Source organism: Erinaceus europaeus, unplaced genomic scaffold, assembly GCF_950295315.1.
Source record: "Erinaceus europaeus unplaced genomic scaffold, mEriEur2.1 scaffold_577, whole genome shotgun sequence".
Classification (NCBI taxonomy): Eukaryota; Metazoa; Chordata; class Mammalia; order Eulipotyphla; family Erinaceidae; genus Erinaceus; species Erinaceus europaeus.
The window spans coordinates 19,560-35,862 of NW_026647891.1; the positions used below are offsets into that span (position 1 = coordinate 19,560).

At 41.8% G+C, this 16,303-nt stretch overlaps 1 long non-coding RNA gene across 1 annotated transcript; it reads right to left on the reverse strand.

The window, feature by feature from the left end:
* Positions 1-12,347: 12,347 nt before the first annotated feature.
* On the reverse strand, positions 12,348-13,080 carry LOC132536516 (uncharacterized). The gene is made up of 2 exons (XR_009548065.1): positions 12,952-13,080; positions 12,348-12,688 (listed from the first exon to the last, which is right to left on the reverse strand). It is a non-coding gene; the product is annotated as an uncharacterized LOC132536516 (long non-coding RNA).
* Between the last annotated feature and the right edge of the window lie 3,223 nt (positions 13,081-16,303).

Here is a 16,303-nt window from a genome sequence, read left to right on the forward strand (position 1 = left end):
TTTGGATTGTGATTCGCCCCCCCCCCCCCCCGCCCCCATTGCAGGAAGTGTCCACCTGCAGCCAGCTGACTTTCTTTCTCTTTCTTTCTTTCTTTCTTTCTTTCTTTCTTTCTTTCTTTCTTTCTTTCTTTCTTTCTTTCTTTCTTTCCTTCTTTCTTTCTCTCTCTCTCTCTCTTTCTTTCTTTCTTCTCTCTCTCTTTCTCTCTCTCTCCCTTTCTCTCTCTCTCTCTCTCTCAAGAAGAAGAGGTAACACTACAAAACGTGCCCCGCCACAGAGCCCCGCCCCACTACGGAACAAGAGAGACAGACTGGGAGTATGGATTGACCTGCCAACGCCTATGTTCAGAGGGGAAGCAATTACAGAAGCCAGACCTTCCACCTTGTGCATACCACAATGTCCCTGGGTCCATATACTCTCAGAGGGATAAAGAATAGGAAAGCTATCAGGGGAGGGTATGGGATATGGAGTTCTGGTGGTGGGAATTGTGTGGAGTTGTACCCCTCTTATCCTATGGTTTTTGTCAGTGTTTCCTTTTTATAAATAAAATTTTTTAAAAAACTACAAAACTTATGGTAAACAATTCATCTTGAATAAAAGTCAGAATTAGACCACACACTAAACATTTGGTATCAGGATAATCTAATAGAAACTACAAAGTATGTTTAAGTGGTAATAAACATAGAAGGTTAAAAAATAGAATTGTATTATTCAGACAAAACATTTTTTAACTTTTAAAAAAATTTATCATCTTTATTTATTGGATAGAGACAGCCAGAAATCAAGAGGGAAGGGCATAATAGAGAAGGAGAGTGAGAGAGAGACATTTGCAGCATTGCTTCACCACTTGCAAAGATTTCCCCCTGCAGGCTGAAAGCTGGGTCCTTGTGCATTCAACCAGATGCGCCACCACCCGATCCCTCAGACAAAGACTTTAAAGAACTATAATAATAAAGAATTAAAATCAATTTCTAAAACCAAGTAATGAAGTTTTTATCATTTTTATTTTGGTGAGCTTAATGTATTGATAGATGCTGATTTGTAATGATGCACACCAAAACATATCTAATGTTACTAGGTAATGTTATTTCAGTAAACATTAAATAAACAGTTAAGTCTTAGGGGTGTTAATATGTAGCATAGTGACTACAAGTAATAAAACTACTATATTTTTGCAAGTTGTAAGAGAGTAGATCTTGAATTTTGCTTCACAATAAAAATTGTAATCATGGGGTGACACCTGTTAACTAGGCTTGCTATGGTAATCATTTCACAGTATCTACAAATATCAAATCACTATATTGTACTGTGGAAGCTAATAGATGTCAGGAGTCAGTTATGCCGCCATCAAGTTAAAACCTGAGGTTCTGCTTTTGAGAAGTTAATAAAAGTGAACTTTTCAATGGAATACTACTCAGCTATAAAAAATGGTGACTTCACCATTTTCAGACGATCTTGGATGGACCTTGAAAAATTCATGTTAAGTGAAATAAGTCAGAAACAGAAGGATGAATATGAGATGATCTCACTCTCAGGCAGAAGTTGAAAAACAAGATCAGAAGAGAAAACACAAGTAGAACCTGAACTGGAATTGGTGTATTGCACCAAAGTAAAAGACTCGGGTGAGGGGTGGGTGGGGAGAATACAGGTCCAAGAAGGATGACAGAGGACCTAGTGGGGGTTGTATTGTTATATGGAAAACTGAGAAATGTTATGCATGTACAAACTACTGTATTTACTGTCGAATATAAAACATTAATTCCCCAATAAAGAAATTAAATAAATAAATAAAATAAAAGTGAACTTTTTTATTCTGTGGGTCTCCTCATGTCTATATATGGAAGCTCTGGAATTAAGCATTTAATGACTTGCTTTCATTTATTTGACATGGAAGATATTAGACTGATTATAGAACTAAAGCTCCACATTTTAAAAATATAGAAAACTGAACTCAGAAAAACTCATATCATTTATAACCTTATATAATAGTAAATGATACTGTTTAATGTATATAGTACAGACTATACAAGAAAGTACAGTACATACACTAACATACGCCTGATATGTAAGCTATACAGTATATTATATACTACTATACAGTATAAAATAGTACAGTGACACAACTGCATTCTATGCTAATCATACTTGCTGAAAACAATCCCTCCATATAGCTCTAGTTTTAAAATAGTCCCATTATTTCTGTCTCTATTTCTTCAACTATGAAAAAAGAAAAAGGACTAAGCTGTATCTAAGCTGTCATTCAGCCTTGAATGTTCAATATTATAATGCAGGAAAGAAATACCTAATTGCCTTTGTTAAATATGTTTTTCCAGGAGTCGGCGGTAGTGCAGTGGGTTAAGTGCGCCAAAGCGCAAGGAACAGCGTAAGGATCCCAGTTCAAGCCCCTGGCTCCCCACCTGCAGGCGAGTAGCTTCACAGGTGGTGATGCAGGTCTGCAGGTGTCTCTCTCATTCAAGTTCTAGGTGCTGTGTGAGAAATGCTACAGGCTTTATACTGTGTTTACCAACATCATCCTTCTCCACTGCCCAGTATCAATTTATTCATCATGATCCATATCCAAGCACATATTTTCAGGAACAATACCTCAGAACATTTGATAAAGTAAACATTGCTTTTAAAATATTGTATTATTTACAATGTGTAGGGAATTGTTAGTAGTTGTTCTGGTAAGTGAATACTTTTATATATAACTACTATAATTAAGGATTAAAAAAACTTCCTGCAGGCAAACCAAATATGTGAAAATAGATTGAGTCTGTGGTTGGGTGGATGGTTATACAAATAATTTCATAACTATTTACTTCAAATTATTAGGTTCTCAAAATACAATCGTTATACTTGTTCTGCCATAGAAATCACATGACCCTGTGAAAATCAAGAACATCTACAATGTTCCGAGACAAATTTCCTTAAGAAAATTCAGTGGATCAAAGAGAAATTAACACATGACCCGGTGATATTTGTGGACTTCTTGGACATAAACAAGTCTCATAGGAAAAAAGAGCTATCAGAAATGCCAACATGACTTTCCTGGGCAGATGACCTCACCAATATATAGTGGAACTCCACCTCCCTGGAGCCCTACCCTACTAGGGAAAGATAGAAACAGGCTGGGGGTATGGATAGCCCTGCCAACGCCCATGTCCAGAGAAGAACCAATTACAGAAGCCAGAACTCCTACCTTCTGAACCCATAAAGATCTTTGGCCCATACTCCCAGAGGGATAAAGAACAGGGGAAAATTCCAATGGAGGAGATGGGGTGTGGAACTCTGGTGGTGGGAACTGTATGGAATTGTACCCTCTTATCCAACAGTCTTGTCAATCACTAGTAAATCACTAATAAAAAAAAAGAATATCATTGACTATAATAAACCCACTAGTGTGCTCTATGAATTTCAAATGAGGTTGAGTTTAATACTCTTGGAGGTAAAAAAAATTATTTTAATCAGATGAATATTTTATTTATTTGCATATGTTGACATATATACATCTAAGAGTGGAATAAATAAATTCATTTTAATACCTTATAGAGATATTTACAAACCATCCAGTGCTCTTATTTAAAGTGAGGGGCAAGATGGTGATGCACCTGGTTGAGCACACACGTTACAATGTGCAAAGGTCCCAGTTGGAGCCTCGTCCCCACATGTAGGGAGAAAGCTTGCAAGTGGAGAAGCAGTGTTACAGGTGACTCTCTGTCTTTCTCCCTATCACCCCTGTTATTCTCAATTTCTATCTGTCTCTATCCAATAAATAAATAAAGATAATTAAAATATTCAAAATAATAATAAAATATATGATTGACTAGTTTTATGTTGACTTGTCAGAAATGCCATGACACATTTTTGCATAGGAAAATATGTCATGATTTTTCTGACAAACTAATATATTCACAGAGTTGTATAATCGGCACTACAGTGGTGTGAAAGAAACATCAGAAAAAATATGTGCACTGAGGTTCTTTCTATTTATTTATTTATTTCCTTTTTGTTGCCCTTGTTTTTTTATTGTTGTTGTAGTTATTGATGTAGTCGTTGGCTAGGACAGAGGGAAATGGAGAGAGGAGGGGAAGACAGAGAGGGGGACAGAAAGATAGACACCTGTAGACCTGCCTCACCACCTGTGAAGCAACTCCCCTGCAGGTGGGGAGCCCGGGGCTCGAACCGGGAACCTAACGCCAGTCCTTGCGCTTTGAGCCACGTACGCTTATCCCGCTGTGCTACCGCCCGACTCCCGTGCACTGAGGTTTTAAACGGACATTAGAAATAATTATCTGAACCTGTGGAACTTGGAACCCTGGTAACCAAGGCACCCACATTCTACAAACAGCAGCCTTCCCCAGATCACCTTCTAGGAGACGGGAAGGAAGAAGCATATTTTGCTGTGTGCCCAGACCTACTGGCTCTAGTCGTAGAAAATGCCAAGTGGCAGCAACATGAGACGTGTGTAGGACATGGATGAGAAGTCATGTGCGGTGCCCCTGGCCAGGAGGCAGACCCCAGCTCTCCCATCGAAGGCCAGGTGAATCCCACCAGAATGAGGGTCAGGTGCTGCAGAGTGATGGTGACCATAGAGAGAAAGAAAGTCGGGCGGTAGCGCAGTGGGTTAAGCACACACGTGGCGCAAAACACAAGGACCAGTGTAAGGATCCCAGTTTGAGCCCCAGCTCCCCACCTGCAGGTGAGCCGCTTCATCGGTGATGAAGCAGGTCTGCAAATGTCTTTCTCTCCCCTCTCTGTTTTCTCCTCCTCTCTCGATTTCTCTCTGTCCTATCCAACAATGACAACATCAACAAAAACAACAACAACCAAAGGCAACAAAAGGGAAACTAAATAAATAAAATAAAAAAGAAAAGAAAATATTTTAATGAGAGATATCAAGAAAAAGACCAGAATATTACTCAGCTCTGGCTTATGGTGTTTTTGGGAATTGAATCTCTAGGATTCTCAGGCACCTGTCAGCCCTTGCTATCACTTTTTTAGCAGAGTCTCATGTGTGGAAACCCTATGTAGTCTGATTTGAAGGAATGAATTTCAGGAGTATGTTTTGGTTTACTCAGGTCAGATGTCATGGAGGCTTCAGCATCTTGGAGTCATTTTTTATGTTAACTTCTTGGTTTAGGACTGTACTAAGTTTTCCAGAAGAATTGTTCTCACACAGAATCAGAACTACTCAGACACTCCTTTGATGATATTCAGTGATGGGAGGCGGATTGGGTTTTAAGCTACTTTGTCACTAAGGGTGCTGCCCTTTTATTTATTTATTTATTTTTATATATTATATTTATTTATTCCCTTTTGTTGCCCTTGTTGTTTTATTGTTGTAGTTATTATTGTTGTTGTCGTTGTTGGATAGGACAGAGAGAAATGGAGAGAGGAGGGGAAGACAGAGAGGAGGAGAGAAAGATAGACACCTGCAGACCTGCTTCACCGCCTGTGAAGCGACTCCCCTGCAGGTGGGGAGCCGGGGTTCGAACTGGGATCCTTATGCCGGTCCTTGTGCTTTGTGCCACCTGCGCTTAACCCACTGCGCTACAGCCCGACTCCCGGGTGCTGCCCTTTTAACATCTTAGTTTTATGAAGGATAGTCTCAGTTCCAAATGCTGTTTTGAACAAGCCCAGGACAGAACCATCACTTCCCAGATGGGCATTCTAACTCTCCAGTTGATCAACTGGCCCGCCCAGCTCATCCCATGTTAGACTGCAAGCTTATTTCTCTGTTTTCATTCATTTCTAGCACCTGCAGTTGTTCTTTTGTTTTCAAGTCCTCAACTATGATTTCAAAGTGTGTTTATTATATTGTATCCAGCACTTTAGTATTGAGAGCTGAAAGACTGTCAGATATTTTTAGCTCTCCTTGTATCTGGAACAAGCAATCTCTCACATTCTTCTTCTTCTTAAAAAACCTTTAAATTTGGCTTTTATTCATAATAAATCTTTGAGGCATTTTTTTTCCCCACTGTGAAAGAAAAAAAATGCAATAGTAAGGCATGAAGACCTGAACGAAAATGAAATCAGCATGCATTTTAAAGGCATGGAATCTGTGGCCTGCTTTTTTTTTTTCTCTTCAAAGTGCTAAAGGAGGTGTCATAGTGCAGTTGAAGAAAATGAATTTTACTTCTGGATTTGAGACTGCCCATTCATCTTACTCTTTATTTAACTCTGGAAACATAATTTCTTCCCTGAGAGTCCTAGTTTTCACCTTTGCACTGGGAACAATGAAACATCTTTATTCCCTTGTAGGTTATTATGAGGTTCAAATGAAATTATGTATTGCAGGCAAGAGCTTTCTGTAGACTGTAAAATATGATACAAATTATGGTTGCTACTATGCACTTTAAAATAGTAATGGGACTAGTGAATTGCACTCAGTTTTACTCCCTCTCTTGAATGTTTCTGAGAATTATTGGTCTGGCCTGCTCATATACTTATAATTTAGTGCCAAAACATGTTTTCAGTAAAAGGGAAAAGCTGGATTTAGTTGTTCATGGATTATTTAGCTATAGTTAATTCTGTTGGAAATCAGATTTTCTGTAGAGGAATATTAGAAAAATACCTAAATTGATACAAAATAGGGAACACACACACACACACACACATCCCTAAAACTAAAAATAAGGGAACTAGGGGTTTCTGTTATTTGGTTCATGAGGTGTTGCTTTTTAAAAATATTTATTTATTCCCTTTCGTTGCCTTTGTTTTTTATTGTTGTAGTTATTATTGATGTCATCATTATTAGGTAGGACAGAGAGAAATAGAGAGAGGAAGGGAAGACAGAGAGGGGGAGAGAAAGATAGACACCTGCAGACCTGCTTCACCGCCTGTGAAGCGACTTCCCTGCAGGTGGGGAGCCAGGGGCTTGAACCGGCATCCTTAGGCTGGTCCTTGTGCTTTGTGCCACATGCGCTTAACCCGCTGTGCTAGACTCTCGAGGTATTGCTTTTATTATGTGTCTCTTCTTACAATATTTTCTCACATTCTGACTAATATGCCTGTGGAGGTAGTTGAAAAAAATATGACCACTGATATGTACACGAGGGAATTAGAGGCAGTATTTGAAACAAGTCTAAATTGTGTAAAATGGACATACCATAAAATAGATTATCTCAACCATCTCTATGTGCACAATTCAGCAACATTAAGTAGACTCACAGTCAAGGTCTCGAAGTGTTTTCGTCTTGCAAAATGGAACTTTATCATCACTAGGCACCATTTCTCCTCTTCCTACTCTCTGTCCTTCTCTTCTTCTCCACTGTTGGCAACACCAGTGTGCCTGAGTAAAGCTTTGATTACTACATCCTTCATGTAAGTGGAATCATGTAGTCTTTGCCTTTTCCCAACTGGCTTATTTCACTTAGCATATGTCCTCAATGTTCATAGACATGGTAACATGTGCCAGATTTTCCTTCCGTCTCTAGAAATGGCTGCACAATATTTAACTGTATGTACTTACCACATTTACTTGATCTGCCAATGGGCACTTGGATTTTTTCCATTCTTGGGCTGTGGTGAATAACACTATGGATCCAATTGCACAAATATCTCTTCAAGAACTTAACTTTTAATTTATTTGTGCTTATGTCCATTCAGAAGTGAAGTTGCTAGATTAGATGATAGTTATGTTTTTATTTCTTTTTTATAAATGGGTAAATATTTTTTATTTGACAGGACAGACAGAATTGAGAGGGGAGGAGGAAATAGCAAAGGAGTAAAAGAGACACTTGTAGCACTGCTTCACCACTTGTGAAGCTTCCCCTTCCATTCCTACTCCTTCCTCTCCCCCACAGGTGAGGACAGGGGACTTGAACCTGCATCGTTGTGCATTGAAGTTTGTTTTCCAGCACAAGTTTAAGTGATTCATTTACTTACCATGTGAGGAACAGAGAGTGACCAGAGCACCACTCTGCTCTGGCATTTGTGGTGCCAGAGATCAAACCCAGGACCTTACTTAGGTAAATCCTGCTGTATTTATTTTTTAATTTTACTTACCTACTATTGGCTAGAGACAGAGAGGGGGAGATAGAGAGGAAGAGAAACAGAGAGACACCTGCAGCCCTAGTTCACCACTCATGAAGCTTTCCCCCTACAGGGGGAAACACACCTGTAGTGTGTGTGCTTAACCAGGAGTGCCCTCACCTGGCCCTGTAAATCCTGCTCTCTACCCAACTGAACCACCTCCCTGACTAGAGGTATCACAGATTTCAACCCAAAAAGGTCTACAACATTAGGGAAATAAAAACAGTGTAGAAAGTTGACACACAAACAGAAAACTCTAAAAAAAAAAAAAAATCACTACCTGTCTCCTTTTCAGTGGTGAGATCTCTATATGCTTAAATTGACCACATTTCTAGTATCTTCTTTGGAGGCTTTAATAACTGTACTGATTCCATGAAAAAAAAATCTTAAGTATGGAGACCCTGCCGAGTTGGGGCTGGGTTCTTTCATCTCAAGGATAATGGAAGAAGATACTTCTCAAAGGATGTTTGCTATTGGCCCAACACGGGAACCCTGGCTGCCAAAGGGGTACATGGGGGTGGCCTGGAGGAGGAAGAATGGAGGTGATTGTGCTTCAAATGAAAGGTCTCATTCATTGTCAGCATTTCAGCTCAGGCCTCTGAGGGGCAGGGTAACTTCTCTTCAGCTGATGGTTGAACACACAGATCTGAGCTGTTTGTTCATGCAGTCACGCAGCCATGCCTTCCTCTGCCACTGACTCCTCCCATCTCTTTGTCTCTGTATCCATGTACATCACACTTTCTGAGAGAATTCCACAGACAGACACCAACTCTGAGGGGAATAGCTGGCCTCAATGTTTTCTTACTTGCCTTGTTTGTTGTGTGTGGTGTTGGTAAAGCAGTGTGTATGTAGTCCAAGGCACAGGCCTGACTCTGCAAATTCATGTCTAGAAAGTTCTAAGCCCCTAAGTTGTGGTAGTTCTTCAGACACAATTTGCCTTTTGTAGCCTCCCAAGTTTCTATTAGCATCATAACTATACTCCATGTATGACCACAGAGCTCTGGGGATCCAGCTATTACTGGCCCCAAGCCCTCTCCTCTGACAACCAAAGACTGCTGTCTGTGAGGGCAAGAATGGTGTCCTTAATTTGAGTCTCATCCCTGAAGTACGGGCCATGGGAACTATTTAAATCAGTAATGTTTACAAATTAAAAAAAAAAAAGTTCTTACAAAAAGTTGTATCCTGCCTTATTTTTTATTATTGTTATTTTTTTGCCTCCGAGGTTACTGCTGGGGCTCTGTGCCTGCACTACAAATCCACTGCTCCTGGAGGCCAGGAGTACTTTATGATTCAGCATTTATCTGGAGAGGCCACTCAAACACTAATTAGAAGAGACATATGCACCCTTACATTCAGAGCTGCATTCTTCACAAGAGCCAAGGAGTAGAAGCAGCCTAAATGCACAAATGACTAAAGCAGTTTTGGGATTCTCCACAGAGTACTATTGTGCAATCAAAAAATATGGTATTGCATCCTTTGAGACAAAATGGATGGGTCATGTCTAGTGAAATAAATTGAGAAATAAAAGATAACTACCAGATGGTTTCACTTATATATGGAATCTAGAGAACTAGTACACATGAACTTGCCAACCAAACAACCCAGAAACCAACTGTTTCTAATACTTTGTGAGAACTCTGGGGGTTGTCTTTGGGAGGTGGGAACGTGGGGACACAGAACTTTGGTGATGATATGGTGTGGTGTGGAATTATATCCTGTAATCTCACAATCTTGTAACCCACTATTAATGAAAAATAAAAAATGGGGGGGGAGATAAAAGTTTCAGGAGAGCTGGGACTGCAGATTCCCTTATCCCCAATGCCTAGGACACATTAGATGCTCAATAAACTTTCTGTGAGGGAGTCAGGTGGTAGCACAGCGGATTAAGCGCACATGGCACGAAGCACAAGGACCTGTGTAAGGATCCTGGTTCGAGACCCCGGCTCCCCACCTGCAGGGGAGTTGCTTTACAAGTGGTGAAGCAGGTCTGCAGGTGTCTATCTTTCTCCCCCTCTCTGTCTCTCCCTCCTCACTCCATTTCTCTCTGTCCTATCTAGCAATGACGACATCAATAACAACAACAATAATAACTACAACAAGGGCAACAAAAGGGAAAATAAATATTAAAAAAACAACTTTTTGTGAAATAAGCCTTGATCAATAATGCTGCTATTGGCACTCTTCCTGACTCTTTTTCTTGCCTATTTTTCTCCTGCAGGTCTTTCCCTATTTCTGCCACCTAACAGACTGGTTGGACACATGATGTCCTGGTGACCTGATGTCAGTTGGGGTGACTGTTACATTTCCCATTTCCTTGGAGGGGACAGGTCTTTCTTTTCACCCTTCTGTAGTCCCAAAGCCATGGTGTTTTTTTCTTGTCCCTAAGAATGTTGTATGTTTATCCTTACTCTACAGACAAGACTCTGGGGAAGAAGGAGATTTTTGATAGGAACAGAATACTAGAACTCTGACGGCGGGTGTGGTGTGTCCAATCCACTTAGAGAGGGGCGTCAGTCTAGCCCCTGCAATTCTACGATATTGTAAACCAATGGCAGACCAATGAGAAAGCTTCTCTGAGCTCATGCCCCGCTTTAAACTGACCAGTAGAGGGCGCAGAGACAAGCAATGTTGCCGCACCTGGTTGCACCTATGGCATATAAAGTTGAAATGGAGCTTAGTGATCTCTTGGGCCAACTTCTCCAACTTTATAAACAAACAGAGAGGTGAAGAGACTTGTGTAAGGCCTCAGAGTTGGCTGGTGACAAAGCCTCAAGCTCTTGTTTTCTCTTCCAGCATGCTGCCTCCTGCCCACCAGTCTTTGGAGGATGTGTGAATCAACTTTGACAAGGCTGATGTCCTTGCCAAGGATCCTGTGGAGCACCAATGTCACCACCCGAGTTTATTTATGAATGGTCCGTTTTTCTGCATGTGGGCTGAAGGAAGGAGTAGCAATGAGGTCATGGATTCCAGCACTTACAGAAAACCAGATGCAGTGGACGTTGATGTCTTTGTCCTATCAACAGACTTCTCTGTTCACCCCTTGTTCTTATAACTCTTCCTCTCCCCAGCTCCCAGAACTGTGAATTTGGAACTCAGTTCTGGATAATCCCAGCTTTCATCCTCTTTGGCACAGTGATGCCTCAGGGGTGGATATGGAGTCCATCTTGGTCTTAGAGAATCAAGCCAGGAGTCTGAGCTCCCTCCTCTTCATGATGAATAGAGGCTTTCTTGCTTGTTTATATTTTCTCCCTGTCGCGAATCCTGGTTAGTGCAGTCAGAAAGAAAGGACAAGAGGCTGACGAGGCCAAGGGCACAGGTAATGTGGTTCAAGTCGTTCCGTTCCATCCCCAACATGTCTTGTCCCCCTAAATATCCTAAATACAAAGAGTGTTCTGCAACCATTGGCCATGGCCTTGTTATGAGCCAGACTGGCTCCATGCATGTCAACACTGACTCTAAAAGGGAGCATGGGGACACTGAATTGCCTGGCAGTTCCTATCCATCTTTCTTTCATTGGGAAACCCTCACAGAAGTCACTCAACTTCTTGAGCTTTCCCAGGTTACAAAATGAAAAGTGATGCTGGGTTGATCTAACCCTGGTATCAGATGGCCCTAAAGTGACATTATCCTCAGAGCATCTGCTCCCTGCCCCTTTTGAACGGCAAATCATTCTAACTGTCCTTCTCCCAAAAAGTCATCATGTTTATATCTACTGCTTTCTCACCAGTCTTTATGGCAAGCTTGGACTTACTATTTTTTTCAAGTGCAAACCTTTGTTTCTGGCACTGAAGTGTAGCCTTGCCCTCCTTGGCAAAGATTTGTGGCAGAGTCTTAGATATGCCAGGGAAAGCAAGTCCCTTTGTCTGTGCTATTAATTAATCTCGGGGCCTGGGAGCAAAAGCTTTCCTCACATCCTCACCTCAGGCTCCTTAGATGCCTCCTTCTCTGAATTGAGGCTGCTAAGAGACGGGGTCATGGAGGCAGTGATCAAAGGGGCCTCCTCTCACTGGGGAAGGAAACGGGTGTGAACACAAGTTTTGAGTAAGCAGAAACTCCCTGGACTCCTGATCTGGTTTTAAAACAGAGTTAAAATCTCTCTCTACAGTCCTGTCTCCTCTGAATGCCCCTCTAGAGGTCTCTCCTCCCATTTCTGTCCATATATGAATCACACACTCAGGGTCATTTTCCTTCAGACAATCAATAGCGATGATTCACTCCAGCATTTGCCCACATAGCCCCAACCTGACCTAGCAGAATCAACAGAACACCAACCACACACAAGCACATCTTGTCAGGAAGAAACCACCTTGCCTTCTTTCCTGATCTTCCAGCACAGAACACTGTGCGCATGTTTAATGTGTTTTATGGTTTGACCCTGAGGATGGGGCCATTGGGGTGCAGGAGGATACTCAGGTGAGTCTGCTGACTACCTGACTGCAGAGCTGTACAGAGCTGCCCTGATCCAGGTCACAGTCACAGAGGCAGCAACCTGTTAACAGCCAGTTGTACAACAGAAGGGAGCACATCCCGATGGTGTAATGTTTCTAGAAGCTTAGTAGTTGGGTCACATGAAGTCTGACATCATGTGGAGGTGGGAGCTCCTGGGAAGGCTGCTACTTGAGACTCTACTTGTCATGCAGCTCTTTCAGGAGGCTGAAAGCAGAGCAAAACAAAAGCTGGGTGCCAGCCTCAAAGATCTGAGTAGTCACATCATAGGTGGATAGGGAAGATGTCATAAAGCCCACCCCAGAAAGACTAAGCCCCATGAGCCATAGTTAGTGTCTGGATATGTAGAATTCAAAGGACCAAACTGGAGGCTTTGTCTAGTCCCCCCCTCCCCTGCCCCGCTTCTAAAGAACACTGTGTCTAAAGCTTCAAAGAACACACAAGTCCCCAGGAGAATGGTGATGTGTCACCTGCTTCCGTATGTGGCTCCAGTGTCACTGACTTTGCGGTGGTGGCTCTTGGTTGATGTTGTTAGCTGCTCAGGAAGAGTGGTGAGAGAGGACAGTCTGGGAAAGTCCCTCCAGGAGAGATTCTCAGCTACTCTGAGTGGGGAGAGAGACAGAATCTTGGAGGAGAGCAATGAAGTATTTATGAAACTCCCTTGGTGGAATAAATATGGGATTCTAAAAATACTATGCTTTGCTTTTATTAATCATGATGATCTATTTTAATTATAAACTTTCAAAACTAAAGGATTACAAAATATTAAAAAGAAATATTCATTTGTAATTTTCACCCAGTTCACATATTAACAGCATTTTTTACTTGTTTTATCTTTTTATTTACACACACACACACATACACACACACACACACACACACACATACACACACACACACACACACACACGTACTACTCCAGAGAAAAATTGAACAATATCTCTGTCTCTAATTATCTGGAACATTGTGGTAAATTATCCCCATTTCTCAAACCAAATGTCCCTGGTTCTCCCCTTCTTGAACCTCTTCCATTTTGTTGAAGAATTCTCTTTTAGAACTGAAGTTAATTGTTGTGTTTGATTCTTTCATACCTCAAGATATAATTAATACTTTCATCTTATACCCCCAGTATAAGAGGAGGGTCACTATGGCAGCTACAAAGTCTCTCTTGATTGTCACCAAAGAGGAAGGGAAGCCCCAAGAACATGCCCAGCACACTGGCCAGCACTCATTGGATGAACTGCACAATGACCTGGATGCAAATACACTCAGTCTCCCTCTTGTACCAACTACAGATGAGCAGAGACACTCATCCTTCTGTTTGGGCTCTGCTCAGTGCAAGCTGCATAAGGAACCTGGTAGGCAGAGAAGCTAGTTGTTCAGCCTGAATCCATAAGTCTCTACTCTGCCATTAGACTCTCTCAGTGGGGAGAATTGAAAAATCAATTATTTTTTTTAAAGAGAGACCAGAGCAGTGCTCTGGCATAAGTTATGCTGGAGGTCAACCTCTGGGTCTCATACATGCAAACCCTGTGTTCTACCCTCTGAGTTACCTCCCCAGTCTTAATGTAGAGGAATTTCTAATTTTAAAGGCATACTGTAAAAGACTCTTAGGGTTAGTGGCTGGGTGGTGGTGTGTCCAGAAGAGTACACACATTATTGTGCACAAGCACCTAGATTCAAAGCTCTAGTCCCCACCTGCACTGTGGAAGATTCTTAAGTGATGGAACAATGCTGCAGGTATCTTCCTGCCTTTCTCTCTCTCCCTTTCTATCTCTTTTGAGAAGAAAAAAAGGGAGGAAATAGCTTCCAGGAATGTAGGCACCAAGTCCCAGTAATAAAACCTGGTGGGAAAAAAAAAAAACCTAAATAAATGAAGTAAATGAAAAAAATGCCTAAGTGCTGAATCCCATTTTCAACTCCCACCCAGTCGTCCCACTATATTTCAGTGCCCACAGACTCATATATGTCACTACTAACATTAAGAAACCCAGTCAGCAATCTCTCTTGAGCCTCTTATTGTAGGTGACAATTAAAGCCTGGAGATTCCCGAATGCTCTCTATGCTCCAGAGCTTACACCCTGACAGAAGAAACAGAAATTACATGGTTTCACTTATGATGCAAGTTGTATTGAAACAGCTCAAGGTTTGAGTTTTTTTTTTATCCATATTTTAAGGAATGATTTATTTATTATTTATTATAATGTAATTTATTAATGAAAGGGAGACAGAACAAGAGCATCACTTGGGCACATGTCATGCTGGGGGACTGAACTGACAAGTCTGGTGCTCTATTTACTGCACTACCTCCTGGGCTGTGAGTAACACAAGTTCATTAGAGCTCCTCTGACAGGGTTCAACAAACTGTTCCACTTAGTTAAGTATTGACATTATAATAGAAAATAGTCACCTCTAGGCATAGCTAATCTGACAGATTTGTCTCCCCATTCCTAAATTGTTTTTCTGGAGTTCATATATTTGTAACTTCTGGGCATTTAGCCAAGGTAGGAATCTAGACCAAATGCTGGATCAGTTCAAAGCAATAGCACAGTCTCTCAGCCATGGATCACTATAGAATGAGGGGTCAGTCTTCCTAGGATTTATGCTGAGTTTAGACATGCCACTTACTGTCTATTAGCCCCCACCAACATTGCCGCCAGATATTCGTCGGGATGCGGCATCATCTAAGTTCATTTCCCACGTCTACGCTCGACCGGACCTGCCAATATACGCGGATATCTTCGCCCACCCTGTCCAACGCTTGACGTCTCGTCACCCAATCTGGTCCCCTACGCCTACACTGAATTTCTCTGTTCCAGACTCTTGGAAACAGAGTTGGCAGTCAGCTGAGGTAAAGAACAAACACCTCATCACAGACCCCTGCAAGCGTCCACCCGGCTTCGACCTAGCACGTAATGATTGGGCCCTCCTCCATCGCTATCGAACAGGCCATGGCTGGTGCGCCGCTATGTTCCATCGCTGGGGAGCCAGAGACGACCCGAACTGCCCCTGCAGCTCCAGACAGACTATGACCCACATAGTCAACGACTGCCACCTCTCCAGATTCAAAGGAGGTCTTGAAACTTTACATCAGGCTCAACCTGACGCTGTTGACTGGCTACGGAAGAAGGGCAAATGCTAGAATAAGAAGAAGCCCCCACCTCCCTTTTTTCTCTATCCTGATCATTAATGGCTGGCTGGGAGTAGGGGACAGAATCAGCACCTTGGAAACAGCCACTAAACAGTATTGATTTAGTGTGGAGGAGACAGCACAATGTTCATGCAAGACTTCCATGCCTGAGGCTCCAAGGCCCAAGATTCAGTCTCTAGTACCTCCATAAACCAGAGCTTAGCAGAGCCAGTAATACAGGTAAAAATAAAATAAAATGTTGAATTAGTTCTTTATATATACACTGACAGTATAGATGTTCTGCCTGGCAGTTGTTTTAGCTCTAAAAAGTACCTGATACAGCCTTACCCTGTAACAGCAAAGAGCTTGTAAAACTGGACACAAAAGCTGTGAGGAAGCAGCTTTTCTCTGTTACTCATTGAACACTTGTGGGTGAAACTTCTGAAGGGAAGAGGAACATGCAGTGGTGCCCTCATATTCATCCTGGAGTCCACATTCTAAAATGTGGAAAGAAAATAGAGCAAGAGAGGGAGAGGGGAGAAATAAGAAACTGGAGCTTAGGGACGATAAGACAGCTGATATGTGTGGGTCAAAAGATTAGGACGAAGGAAGCTGAGCAAAGAAACGGGTCCAGGTAGCAGTAAAAGGATCCCTGTGTCTGACCAAACCTTGTATAGTCTGAGTGTAGGGGA